This window comes from Zea mays, chromosome 4 (assembly GCF_902167145.1).
Source record: "Zea mays cultivar B73 chromosome 4, Zm-B73-REFERENCE-NAM-5.0, whole genome shotgun sequence".
In the NCBI taxonomy this organism is placed as follows: Eukaryota; Viridiplantae; Streptophyta; class Magnoliopsida; order Poales; family Poaceae; genus Zea; species Zea mays.
Window position 1 is genome coordinate 136670890 of NC_050099.1, and position 8822 is coordinate 136679711.

Here is an 8822-nt window from a genome sequence, read left to right on the forward strand (position 1 = left end):
TCTATATCCTTTTGCTTCCTTATTCCTCTATAAAAAAATTGTTACAAAGATACATCAACAAATAAACTTGGAATTGAAACATAAACTAAGCTGCAAAAAATGGAATAAACTACTAGGCAACAGTAGCATGTATGACCAATTTGGAGTAAAAATAAGAACAAAAATTCTTCACAGTTTACAGTTCAGCAGTAGAATTTGGAGTAAAAATGGAATAAACTACAAAAATTGAAAGTAATGGCAGTAGTGGCAGACAAAGTAGTTTACAAAGCTAACAAAAATTCTTCACAGTTTACAGTAGCGCACGGTGAACAAAACAGGCCTAAGCAGTAGCGCACGGTGAAGAAAATTCTTCACAATTTCCTTAAAACTAAGCTTTGCTAACACCAGTAGTGGCAGACAAAGTAGTGCACAATTGAAAATATACACTACTTTGCTAGCCGCCCAACAAGACAGGCCTAAGCAGCCAAGCTAAGCTTTCCTTAAATATACACTCATATGTACAGTTTACAGATAGCATGGCCAGTGCACGGAGAACAAAAATTGAACTGCAAATATTGAACAACAAAAATTTTCTTACCTCAATGTACTCATCCCATACAGTGTCACTATCAACTTTGAGCTTGTTCTTCTCCCAATCCCATCCAAAACCACTAGTGGACAACAAACCATTAATGATATTGTAGTGCTTATCAAAGGTCTTGTTGTGAGAGCTAATATTTTCCTTTGTAATGGTGACATTACACTTCTCACAAACATTCTTCACAACAGTTTTAACACAGTAGGAGCACAAGGTGGAATAGGAGAAGTACCGATGTAGCCATGGAGATTGAAGGATTTGTTCGAGGTAGCTAGATGAAACTTGAGGCGGCAAATCCCAAAACAGCGAGCTGTTTTAACACTCTTGCAAATGATTTGTTGGAGGTAGTTAGACGAGACTGCAAAAAAACTTTGTTGGAAACATTACTTAACACACAAAAGAAGAAAAAGTAGATTCCTGAACAGCAGTAGCACATCTCTGTTGATCACATAGGTTTCAAGTGAGGGAGTTCAGAAGACATCAGAACAGCTACATTACTTAAAAATGGACATGAACCAAATATCCACACAGATTATTTATGCCCTCGGACAAAGCTACATTACAGTCTCCCCGATCGAAGCAAACTAATGGAACAAATGCTAGTAAATGACAGCCTACAAGCTAAGGTACGAACTATGTTTGCACGATTAGAACTATCAATAGTGGATTTAATTCTATGTATGAAGTGGTAACTATATCCTTCCCTGCATGATTAACCAACCAATAATTGATTACAAGGACCAGCCAAACAGCCCTCGCAGTCAGTTCCAGTTCATCGGCAGTTCAGACTTCAGACTACCTCTGATCTGCTAATGCCTTCCTGTCATAAGAGTTCAGAGCAACGTAATAATGTAACCTTAAGACTGATGGTGAAGAATAACAAGAACATGTGGGGATTGCCGTATAGTATTCGTTTACACTAGCGCATACACCAGCGCATACACCAGCGCTACCTGTATTCTTGCTAAAACTACCTGTAGCGCATACATCAGCGCTACTTGTATTGCTAAAATTAAACTACATGTATGCCTTCCTGTATTCTTGCTAGAACATGTGGGCATCGCATACACCAGCGCTACAAAGGAAAATACGAATTAATCACGCGACGGCAAAAGATTTTTCAAGGACTACCTGTATTCTTGCTCGGAATTAACCAGCGCTACAAAGGCAAAAACTACATGTATTCTTGCTCGGAATTAATCACGCGGCATAAGATTTGGAGGGAAGAGGATCAGCAGAGAACTCACCCAAAGAACAGGGGAAACGGAGTCTGGCGAGGCTGCGATGGCTGCCTCCGTGTGACTTGGAGTGGAGCGGCGGATTGGAGCAGAGCGATGCCGCGAGCAGGGAGCGGGTCGGCGTGAGCGACGAGCAGGGAGCGGGGCGGCGTGAGCAGCGAGCGATGCCGCGAGCAGGGAGCGGGGTGGCGTGAGCGGCAAGCAGGGAGCGAGGCGGCGTGAGCGGCGAGCGATGCCGCGAGTGGAGCGGGACGGCTAACCCTAGCCACTTTCTGTCACACCCGGTTTTAGAAGGCAAACCGAATGCGAACCATGTACGTGCCAGGATCAGTTATTCACGTACACAGCAGTTACATAACATGGACATCATCACACAGTGCTCAAAATAGTATTAAAAGGGAAATAATAATCGGTTACATCATACGTCTGAGACGTCCATATAGTCTTTACAATAAATCAAAGTGCGGAAAAGAAACGTAGATAAACGCGGCCTTCATAGGCAGCCGACTGGGGGTTGCCGCTAACCCACGCCTAGAACTCGTCGTAGTCTTGGAACTCCTGGAAGTCTCCTCCCACGGCTTCATCTTCTCCTGAGCAGTGGTTGCAATGCTGACAACCTAGGGATGGGGGGGTTTGGTGTGTAGAGCAAGGGTGAGTACACATCAACATACTTAGCAAGTATCCTGTTTGGCTGTAGTGGACTAGCTTTATGTGGGGATAAGTCAAGCAGTTGCTTTTAGTTGGTCAGATTATTATTTACTAATAGAAAGCCAGGTTTTAGCATTAACCCAAGTTATTAGCCCGATGTACCCTTTCCAAACGGAAAGAATACCACTTACCAGCACCATAGTCATGACCAGAACCATCGATCTCATAGCCACCTGTACCATAATGTCTCTGATCAAGTACCACTAATCACTGGAGCTCCCTTGGCCGCTCATAACCGCGAGCACGGCTGATATATCAGTTTTCAAACACTCTGCAGAGGTTGTGCACTTCACCCACAAGCCGTGGTTCCCATTCTGCCCGGAGAGAGCTACTCCCCATTGACCACTACCTAGGTGGCCTAGCAGGGCATCACTACGTAGCCTTTACAAAGATTCCCCGAGGCTGTAGCCACCCGTTAGGTTTCCTAAATGCACCGCACTCCTCCCCAAGGGGCGAACCCAAACTTGGCAGAGCGAGCCGCATACACCGAGCCCCATTGACGGCACGACGGCTAAGTGAACTACACCCCGGATCCTCTAATTATTCAGCTAAGGGCATCCCATTCCACCCTCATGGTTGCACTGTTTTCCCGGGCGGTCATCCATAGAACAGGTCCTTACGGAGAGGCACTCGAGAAACCGCTCGAGCCCCCTTGAAGACCACAAGTACAACATCATAATAAGAGAAGGGAAAATAGCGTATCATAGATAATCTCATCATGTTCATTGATTAGAGTTAAGCAATTGCATAAAGCTAAGCAATAATAATCCAACCCAAATAGGTAAACAAGGACATGGATAACAAAGCTAATCAATCCTTAGGCATAAATGTGTAAAGCGGGAGGTGAATTAAAGAATGAATAGGACAGAGATAGGTCAAGGGACACTTGCCTCCACCAACCGACTGCTGCTCAGGGGCTTCTCCTGCGAGTTCCTCGGGCTCTTCAACCGGATCGTTCTCTATGCGATTGCAAGCATACATACATCCATCCATTCAAATTAGGGAACAAACAGTACACCATACAAGAGAGCAAATGAAGTAAATATGCATAGAATATCACATACGATAATGAACTTACCATGGTTAAAAAGAAATGGGGAAAGGTCTCGCGAGAGTTAAAGCTTATGCCCGAGACGCACTACGGGTACACAAATGACTAAACGTCACGTGCTCTAGTTCCAATTGGTTCTAACAAAAGAATTAGCTACATGCACTAATGTAAACGTGACCACTTTTAGTAGATTATCATTGAATGAGATAGATGATTAGCTATACAAATTAACTAACGTAACCAATTTCCAAATTGAGACTCCTATCTTATTAATATAAACACGTGATTAGCGCACATAGGACACGGGGGGGTAGACGGGGCGTCTGGGGGGTAGACGGGGCACGACGGGGCGTCTGGGGGGTAGACGAACTAGTCGTGCGCACATTGGGGCCGAGCGCTAGCCGAGCTCAAAGCCGCGCGCTAAAGGCACGCTGGGCCGAGCTCGAGGCCACGCCGGGGCCGTCACGACGCGAGCAAGGCACGGCGGGGCGAGCGGGCAAGCGCGCCGGGGCAAGCGAGCACGGGCGAGCAAGGACGCGGCCGGGCGAGGACACGGCCGGGCGCGGGGGCGGGCGGAGCTCGCCGGAGCGGGGACGGGCGCGAGCCCGGGGCGGCGCGCCGGCCGAGCGGGGCCGAGCGAGCACGGGGAGGGCGGCCCGGGGCGGGGCCGAGCGTGGCTCGCCGGGGGCAGCCGGGCACGGGGCGGCGCGGGACGAGGCCGGGCGCGGCGGGGCGCGGCTGCGGTGGGGCGGGGCGGGCTCGCCGGAGCGGCCGAGGGTGGGGCGGACGGGCCCGCCGGGGGGCGGCCGAGCCGGGGCCAAGCGGCACGGGGAGGGCGAGCGCGACCGGGCGCGGGGCTCGCCGGAGCGGCCGAGGGGGCGGCCGAGCCGAGCGGCCGGGGGCGGGGCCGAGCGGGGCGAGGCAGCCGAGGCCGGGCGCGGCCGGGCCGGGCTCGCCGGAGAGCGGCGCGGGGAGGGCGGGCGCGGCCGGGCAGGGCGAGGCCGGGTGCGTCCGGGCCGGGTGCGGCCGGGCCGGGCTCGCCGGAGAGCGGCGCAGGGAGGGCGGGCGCGGCCGGGCGTGGGGCCGGCCGAGGTCGGGGGCGGGGGACGCCGGCGCGGGACGGGGGCGCCGGGGCGGCCGAGCCGAGCGGCCGGGCGGGCGAGGTCGGGGCCGGGGCCGAGCTCGCCGGGGCCGGGGCCGAGCGCGACGAGGTCGGGGCCGGGCGCGACGGGGCGTGGGGAGGGCGCCGGAGGGAGGGGAGGGAGGAGGGAGGGGGAGGGAGGAGGGAGGGCCTCACCGGAGGGGAGGACGGCGGCGGCAGCGCCGGGGAGGGCGGGCGACGACGCGAGGGAGGGGCGGCGGCGGCTAGGGTTAGGGTTAGGGTGAGGGAGAGAGAGAGGGGGATGACGGGCGGGGCCCGCGGGGAGGATTTTTGGAAAAAAAGAAAAGGGGAGGGGCGGTTGAGCCAGCTGGGCCCAAAGGGGGGGGAGGGGGCGCGCGGCTGGGCCGCCAGGCCGGCCCACGGCGGGGGAGGGGCGGCTGGGCCGCATGGACCAAGGGGAAGGGGGCGGCTGGGCCAAAAGGGGAGAAGGGGGGAGAGAGAAAAAGAAAAGGCTTTTCTTTTTCTAATTTCCACATTTTCTATATGCCTATTTCTCCAATTCACTCAACCACAAACACAAGAGTGCATAATCCGGCATGATGCAACAAACAAAAATAGCTCTAGGTTTTGGTTACACAAGGTGTCGAGCTAATTCTCGCTATAACTTTTAGAAAAGATCAAGGCTTAGCGAGAAGAAAAGGGAAAAAGGAAAGAGTAACGCCTGAATTTGGTGAGAGAAAAGAAGAAAAAATTCTACCCCCAAATTCAGGGCGTTACAAACCTATCCCCCTTAAAAGAATCTCGCCCTCGAGATTCAGGGTTGGCTAGCAAAGAGCTTAGGGTATTTAGCCATCAGATCGTCTTCACGCTCCCAGGTTGCTTCATCCTCTGAATGGTGATTCCATTTGACTTTGCACATTCTGATGGTCTTCCTTCGGGTGACTCTGTCTGCAACCTCAAGGATTTGCACTGGATTCTCAACGTAGGTCAAGTCCTCCTGGACTTCGAGACCTTCCACTGGCAACTGCTCTTCTGGCACACGCAAGCACTTCTTCAACTGAGACACATGAAAGACATCATGCACAGCGGACAAATTCTCTGGCAGACTGAGCTGATAGGCCACTTCTCCACGCCTTGAGAGAATTTGGTACGGACCAATGTAGCGGGGTGCTAGCTTGCCTTTGACTCCGAACCTTCTGACTCCTCTGATCGGTGACGCTTTTAGATAGACAAAGTCTCCAACTTCGAAACTCAGCTCTCTTCTTCTTGTGTCTGCGTAGCTTTGCTGCCTCGATTGCGCTATCTTCAGATTCTCTTGAACCATCCTGATGTTCTCTTCAGCTTCAAGCAAAATGTCTGGCCCAAACACCTGCTTTTCTCCAGGCTGATCCCATTGCAACGGAGTTCTACAACTCCTTCCATAGAGCGCCTGAAATGGTGACATCTTCAAACTGGCCTGGTAACTGTTGTTATAGGAAAACTCTGCATAAGGCAATCTCTTGTCCCATCCGGACTGATCTTGCAACGCACAGGCTCTCAACATGTCTTCAAGAATTTGATTGGTCCTTTCGGTCTGGCCATCTGTCTGCGGATGATAGGCTGAACTGAAATTCAGATGTGTGCCCAAGGCTTCATGCAACTGCTGCCAGAAATGAGAGGTGAAATGTGTTCCTCTGTCTGACACTATCTTCTTTGGCACACCATGAAGACAAACGATCCGAGACATATACAACTCTGCCAATACTGCACTGCTATAGTTGGTCTTGACAGGTATGAAGTGGGTTGACTTGGTTAAGCGGTCCACTACTACCCAAATGGAATCGTAGCCGGCTCGAGTGCGAGGCAATCCGACTATGAAATCCATACCGATTTCATCCCATTTCCACTGAGGGATCTGCAACGGTTGCAACAATCCAGCAGGTCTCTGGTGCTCTGCCTTAATTCTTCGGCAACTATCGCACATAGCCACATGCTCTGCGATTTCCCTCTTCATTCCGTACCACCAGAATTTCTTCCTTAGATCCTGATACATCTTCTCACTACCAGGGTGAATCGAATAAGCTGTCTCATGAGCTTCCTTGAGGATCAACTCCCGAATAGACTGGACATTAGGAACGCACAAGCGGTCTTTGAACCATATCACACCCTCTGCATCTTCTCGAAAATCTTTGCCTCTGCCATCTAGATCCAGTCGCCAAATCTCACTGATCTTCTCATCATTCTTCTGCGCTTCTTTGATTTCCCGCTCCAAGGTAGGTTCCAACTCGACTGTGACTTGTAATACCCAAAATCTTATTTTGGATTTGTTAACAAAATTCTTCAAGATCTAAATAAATGTGGTTCCTAAAAATTTAAATCAGTAGATCCTTATATGAGTTTAGTTAATAATGTACTTATAAATTTTCTCTAGAAGTTTTAAATTAAAATATATTATAACAAAGATTATACCCTAGAAATTATTAAAACCAATAGGGTAATGGTTATTGAGTTCTAAAGTAAACTTTTGATTGGACCTCACATTTAAAATGAACAATATGTGTGTGCATTTCATATCGGGAACATTGTCTAGATAAATAAATAAAGTAACTAAAAATAACTATAACTTGCATCTCATGCTGGAGATCTTCTGATTGTGCATTTAAATTTAAAGAGATTGCAATAAAAAAATTAATAAAAAAAAACAAAAGACCTAAACCGTGCTTTGGCCAAATCTTGCTTGGCCCATTTGACTCCTCACGTAATTGCCACCAGCACACATGTTCCTTTATTCTTTTTTTATTCTCTTGCCGCGGATGACATCATCTTGATGTCACGATGACATCAAGCAAGCCAAGAACTCAGCACATCCGTTCCACACACATCACTCGCACGCATGCTTTGGTTGGACTCATGGGGCCTAACTTGTCAGCATTTTCTTCCTCCTTGAAACCGAAATGAAGCACGCCGTCAAGCCTTGCTTGGACTCCATGAAACCACTTCTTGGCATCGTTCTGGTTGTTGCGTTTCCACAGGACCGGTCGCACGGAAATAACTTTTTCCCTGCATCGGCTGTAACTGAAGCACGGTAAACCAGGAATCGATGGCCGCTTTGACCGCCATGGCCAGACTCCAAACAGTAGCTAGCCCGGCTGACGTTGATCCGCGGAGATATGCTTTAAGCTCTAGGCTAAATACAGCCGGATTTTTCTCGCCGACCGTTTTCCCCACATCGGACTCTACCGCCGCACTATAAAATCGCGTGGCCTCTGGCTCCCTTGCGGCATCCTCAACGCTGCTCCTCTCCCCTCGCATGGGCGGCATTCACCATCGCCATTTAAGCTCGTACAGGTGTCCTGGGAGGTTCGCCGGGGTGCATCGCCTGTGCGTTGTACTACGGTAAGACGCTGCCTATCCTATCTCCTATTGTCTCCGCTCCCTATTTCACGTAGCCGCAGTCGGATTAGGGCCCTAGATCACCGGCAGGCCGAGCACCGGTGACGGCACCGCCATAGTTGCGATGTCTGTGGTGCCCAGACGTTGGATGAAGAAGACAATGCGTCCACCGTTGATCCTCTAATCAACAGCTAGAATTAGCTGTAGGCATACCCTTTCGCACAATGGATCTCGATCGCAGATCGGCAGATCAACGATCCCGATTCACGCACGCCACTCAGCCATGGCAAACTTACTAAAGAGTCCCCGAGTTTCTTAAGAATAAACCCACACTCCATCTCAGTTATAAAACCATCACGGTTAGGTCCAGATTCATACGCTATGGCCCCTGAACTTTTTATAAATCAGAGCCGCGGTCTGTAAATGTATAAAATAAATGGAGGAAATGATTATTGGTATAAAAATATATCCAAAGAATTGTTTAATTCATATTTAATTTATTTTAACTCTAAATTGATCTATTCCAGTTCCTATAATTTTGTATTAATATTTTCTACTACTTGGTAACACTGTTTTAACATGAAACCCGTACTAGAATTTATTACTCAATTAATTTTGTGGCTAGCACATACAAACTTCGGAAATTCATAACTCCTTAACCATGACTCCGATCTTAGCAGTTCTCGAACCACGATCTCGTAGCAACGCGTAGATTATTATTACGCAGTTTGTTCTTATGTTTGGTGTGATGTTAATTTCGCCTATACATGTTTG